Genomic DNA, 6352 nt, shown 5'->3' on the forward strand with positions numbered 1-6352 from the left:
TGATCAGGTGTGATTTATTTCAGGGATGTGAGGATGATTCAGCATACATAAATCAATAGATGTGATACATCAAATTAATAGAATTAAGAACAAAAGCCATATGATTATTTCAATAGGAGCAGAAAAAGCATTTGACAAAATTTAACATCCTTTCATTGTAAAAACATTCAACAAATTAGATATAAAATAAATGTGTCTCAACATAATAAAGACTGTATATGACAAACCCACAGCTAATATCATACTAAACCTAAAAGTGTCTTCTCTGAGATATAGAAAATGAAAACAATGCCAACTCTTGCCATTTCTATTCATTATAGTACACTGTAGGTCCTTAGCAGAGCAATTATGCAAGAGAAAGAAATAAAATGCATCAAAATTTCAAAGGAAGAAGTTAAATCATCTCTGTTTGCTGATGACATAATTTTATATGTAGAAAACTAAAGAGTCCATTAAAGTGCTGTTAGAATTAGTAAACCATTTCAGTAAAGTTGCAGAATACAATATCAACAGATAAAAATCAGTAATATTTATATGCACAAATTGCAAACTTCCTGAAAAAGAAAGTGAGAAAACAATCCTATTTACACTAGCTACAAAAACATAAAATACTTGAATTTAACAAAGGCGGTGAAAGATCTCTACACTGACAACTACAAAACACTGATTAAATAGACTGAAGAAGACATAAATACATGAAATAACAAATGTCTTGTGTTCATGGATTGGATTAATTAATATTGTTTAAATGCCTATACTCTCCAAAGTGATCTACACATTTAATGCAATTCCTATTTAAATACCAATGATATTCTTCACAGAAAAAGAAAAGATCATCCTAAAATTTGTACAAAATCATAAAAAACCCCAAATAGCTGAAGAAATTTTGAGCAAAAAGAACAAAGTTAGAGGCATTATACCACCTGACTTCAAAATATACTACAAAGCTACTGTTGTAACCAAAACAGCGTGATACTGGCATAAAAACAGACACAAAAACTAATGGAAAATAACAGAGAGCTCAGAAATAAATCCATGCATTTACAGCCAACTGATTTTCAACAAAGAAGCCAAGAATACACTACAGGGACAATCTCTCAATAAATGGTTTTGGCAACACTACATATCTGCATTTAGAAGAATGAAATTAAACCCTTATACAGTATGCAAAAGTAAACTCAACATGGATTAAAGAATTAATTACAAGACCCAAAACTATGAAACCACTAGAAGAAAATGTAGGGGCTAACCTCTATGACATTCATCTGGGCAATACTTTTTTTTGGTTGCTGTTTTTTGTTTTTTTTGTTTGTTTGTTTTTTGGTAAGGCTCCAACAGCAGACAAGAAAAGTAAAAATAGACAAATGGGATCACATAAAACTTAAAAGCTTCTGCACAACAAAGGAAACAATCAACAGAGTAAAGGACAATCTAGAGAACTGGACAAAGTATTTGCAAATTATACATCTGATAAGGAGTTGAAATCCAAAATATATGAGGAACTGAACTCAATTGCACAAATAAAACAAAACAATCAAACAAACAAAACACATAGCCCCAAAATTCAAAATTGGACAAAGGACCTGAAAGATCCTTCTAAAAAAAAAAAAAAAAAAAAAAAAAAAATAACTTGTTTAACACCATTAGTCATCAGTGGACATCATATCTGTCACAATGGCTATTATCAAACAGATGAAAAATTACAAGTGTTGGTGAGGGTGTAGAAAAACAGGAACCCTAATGTGCTATTGGTGGGAATGTAAATTAGTACAGACACTATGGAAAACAGTATAAAGTTTCCTCAATGTTAGAAACAGTGAGTTCCTTTTCAAAGGTTCCACTTGTCCTCTATTTTCAAAGCCTAACTTCCTTGCCTCCTTGCCCCTAGTTAGGGTAAACAAGCTTCCAGCCATTCCCAATCTGTAACTCACAGCTGTTGCCAATTTGTAACCCATATCCACTCCCAATCTGTAACCCATATCCACTCCCAATCTGTAACCGACATCCATTCCCAATCTGTAACCCACATCCATTCTCAAGCTATAAAAACCCACATCTATTCCTTATTTGGAACCCTCAGTTCTGAAACTGCTCTTCCTGCTGCTGTAGCCCCTAGCCCTGCTCCATTTGAAGTAGGCAAGTGGGATCAACTTAGATTGTACGGTCTGACCCCAGCCAATGGGGACTGGACACAGTATCAGGGACTGACTGTGTTAGCGATAAAAACTCCTTCCCTCCTTTGTTTGGTGTGCTCTTGCAGTGACCAGAAGAATGAGCAGCACCCTTCTGCAGAAGTAAATTTGTCTTGCTGAGAAACCCTTCATTTGAGTGCTCATTTTCTTTGTGACTGAGCTCTTATTTCCAACACTCAAAAAAAATTAAAACTAGAGCTACCATATGATCATGCAATCTTATTATTAGGTATATATCCAAAGAAAATAAAATCTTTATGTCAAAGAGATTTCTGCACTTTCATTTTTATTGCAGCATTATTCACAGTAGCCAAGATATGAAATCGATCTAAGTGTCCATCAATGGATGAATGAATAAAGAAAAGGTGGTGTATACATATACATATATATATATGTATATGTATGTATAGACACACACATACACACACACACACATACATCAGAATACTATTCAGTCATAAAAAAGAAATGAATTCTGTCATTTGTGATGACATGGATGAACCTAGAGGCCATTATTTTAAGTGCAATAAGCAAGGCACAGAAAGACAAATACTGCATGATATCATTTACATATCTAAAAACATAATTGATCTCACAGAAGTAAAGAGTAGAATGATGGCTACCAGAGGCTAGGGTGGTTGGGGGTTAAGGTGGTGTTGGTAAAAGGATACAAAATGTCAGTTACATAGAAAAAATAAGTTCAAGAGGTCTGACTATAATTAACAATGTATTGTATTCTTGAGAAACGCTAAGAGAGAGGATGTAAAGTGTTCTCACCACAAAAATAACTATGTGAGGTAATGCATACGTTCATTGCATATGTTAATTAGTCATTCCACGATGTATATGCTCTTCAGGACAATAATATTGTACATGATAAATACATATAATTTTGTCAGTTTAGAAAAACAAAGAATACAAACTAAAAAGAAATTAAATTGAAAAATAAAAATAGATATGAGATACAGATAGGAAAAGATATAAAAATAGATCTATCAGCAAACACATGATAGAGCAAGGAATAAAGGATACTAATTTACCATCCAGATGATAATTGGGGGGAGAGTGTTTCCTGTGAGCAGGTAGATGCAAATCTACCCCCAAGCTGAGGAATCTAAGAGGCTGAACAAAGGGGATGATAAATCCAGTTTCTTAGAATAAAACATTTAACAGAGACTTAAGAACAGAAGCCGTGTGTTGGAAGCCACTATTCCCAAACTGTTACCCCCTCCCAGACACAGGGCCTATATCCATAAAGAAAGTGTATATGTGCCTCAGAAGGAATGTATAGTACAATTGAAGTGTCCCTCAGGGAAAGGCAAGAATGCTTAAGGGCGGGATTTAAGGTAAGTACATGCTCTTACACAAGGAACTTTAGATAAATTAGAAATCTTAGAGGAATTCCTGGAACTGGGGTTAATCTGAAGTTAACATGGCAGAGTAGCATCCAAGATGGAGTTGCTTTAGCCTCCACAAAGAAGATTAGGCAAGTAAATTGTCATTAGGTGAGGAAGTCGCAAGCACAAGTTACTTTTTATATAGTGAACAAAATGGCCGTAAGGTTCTCCTGCATTTGACTAAAACTTAGACAGGTTTATTCCTGATTATAGGTCCATCACCTCTCTTCTTACGTTTCCCTTAGAAAATTTGCAATTATTTATCTGCCTTTTTGAGATATAAATCTTCTCTCAGGATCTTGCCAGTTTTACAAGGCAGGAACATCTTTCCCAAGAACCTGGGATAATCTCTATGAAATGTAATCATCAAGAAAAGACCCCCGTCTCCCGGTTTCTGTGAGTGTGTAAGAGCCTAACTTCAATAAGCACCAATCAGCAACAAAGATGGCCTAATCACCTTGACCAACCTCCCCACTAATGTCCTCTAACACTTTTCCATTAGTTCCTCCTCTTGCTTAAAATCCTTCTCACCTTTTGTTTCAGCAAAGTTGACATCACTGCCTACTGCCTCTTCCCTTTGAAATAGTCTTGAGAAAAGTCTTCCTTGCCTGTTGACTTCATCTGGTGCAATTTTACTTTCCTTGCTTTTCTCTTTTTTAATGAGTAATATATTGCTAGAGAAGGAGTTTAAAGTATGAAAAACCATGAAAATAGAATTCACTGCACTTCTGATTAAGAATATGCAAGTTGCCGGGTGCGGTGGCTCAAGCCTGTAATCCCAGCACTCTGGGAGGCCCAGAAGGGCGGATCACGAGGTCAGGAGATCGAGACCATCCTGGCGAACACAGTGAAACCCCGTCTCTACTAAAAATACAAAAACTAGCCGGGCGAGGTGGCAGGCGCCTGTAGTCCCAGCTACTCCGGAGGCTGAGGCAGGAGAATGGCGTAAACCCGGGAGGCGGAGCTTGCAGTGAGCGGAGATCTGGCCACTGCACTCCAGCTTGGGCGACAGAGCAAGACTCCGTCTCAAAAAAAAAAAAAAAAAAGAAAGAAAAGAAAAGAAAAGAAAAAAAAAAGAATATGCAAGTTAAAAACCACAATTTTCTTATTTCAAACTTCAGAATTGATAAATTTAAGTGTTTGCCATTGCACACAATACTATAGTAAAATGGGCATCAACTGGAATCTAAATTGCTATAATATTTTTTGGAAAAAAGTCTGCAGTATATATTAAAATTACAAATTCACACTCTTTGAACTAGAAAACCCAGTTAGTAACACAACCTACAGAAATAAAAGCATCACTGCCTAGGGAAATATGAACAAATATTTTTAGTACAGTGTTATTTTAATGGAAGTAATTTGTAAATTAATTAGTCCATTTAATGGTAAGAGGTTGAACAAATGTGTTACATCTACACATCATGGAAATTCAGAAACCTTTGAAAATGAATGAAATGTTTATTATATTGACAATAACTAAATACTAATGACTAATCTGGAGAGATGATTATATATTAAGGAAAATAAGGTGCTGAGTAGTATAGGCTATATTAAATTTACTAAAGTTATATGACAAGAATCTCTATGTTCCTGCAGAGGTATAGAGAATGAATACCAGCAAGCCAATACTGATTTTTCAAGGAATGTGGAAATAAGAGAAACATTAGAAGAGACGAGTAACAGTTGCATATTTATAATAAAAATCGCATCATTTGTATAGGTATTGTGTACACATGTAATTTTATTACTTTAAAATATCATAAAACATTTCTAATGAAAATCCAATTTTGCTGACATTGACTAATTCTGTATGAGATCATTTAATGGACACTAACTTTATGATACCTACAGGAGAAAAACAATGCTTAAAGGAAAAAAATATACAACACTGGTATATCTTCATAACAATGTATTTGAAAAATCGTAATATATTTTTATTGTTCAGTAACACCAGCCCATGAACAAATTAATTGTTGATTTTAGCAGTAGGAAAATGTCAAACTAATAACTTTTATGACTCCAGGGCACATGAACTAATTTGCTAATCTACCTTAGAACATCTATGTTAGAGGAAATAAAGAAAATCAGAAACCTATTCTAAAACATATTCCTAGAACTGTATCTACAAATTACATGCTAATATATATCTCTAGTTAATAAAGAAGGATGTAAAGGTATCACTGGGAATGGTATTTTGTATTAACTTTCTCTGTAAATCATGAATATTCAAGCAAATATTTATAAATGCAATGATTGTCATTTTGTGATGGACACTTAGAGAGAAGCTTTATTTTGTAATTTACTGCTATCTCCCATAATTAAGCTTTAAACGTAAAAATCAGTACTGAACTTACTAAATAGGAAATATTTCTAAACAAACAATTGAGTGGGTATTAATTTTTCTTAATTAATTTTTCTTCTCTATTTTCAAATATACATGCTATCTAATTTAAACAAATTGAGTTTTACTAATTGAGACAATAAAATTGTGCTAATCTGCTTGAAGAGTGAAGTTGGCTCTGGTTTCAGAGCTTACAAATGATTTCAGTAAAACCTTTCTAAGCAATAAAGTTTTGCTGCTTTGCTCAATAAGCAATTAAATATTGAAGACAATGCAGTAGAGCTTCACTCCTATGTATAGCACCATTACAGCACGAACAGAGACGGAAAAAAATACCTTTAGGAAAGCATACGAGATAACAATACTCCTTTTTGAAAAGACAATAGTTATCACGCATATTTTTTTTTTTTTTTTTTTTT

Source organism: Piliocolobus tephrosceles, chromosome 4, assembly GCF_002776525.5.
Source record: "Piliocolobus tephrosceles isolate RC106 chromosome 4, ASM277652v3, whole genome shotgun sequence".
Classification (NCBI taxonomy): domain Eukaryota; kingdom Metazoa; phylum Chordata; class Mammalia; order Primates; family Cercopithecidae; genus Piliocolobus; species Piliocolobus tephrosceles.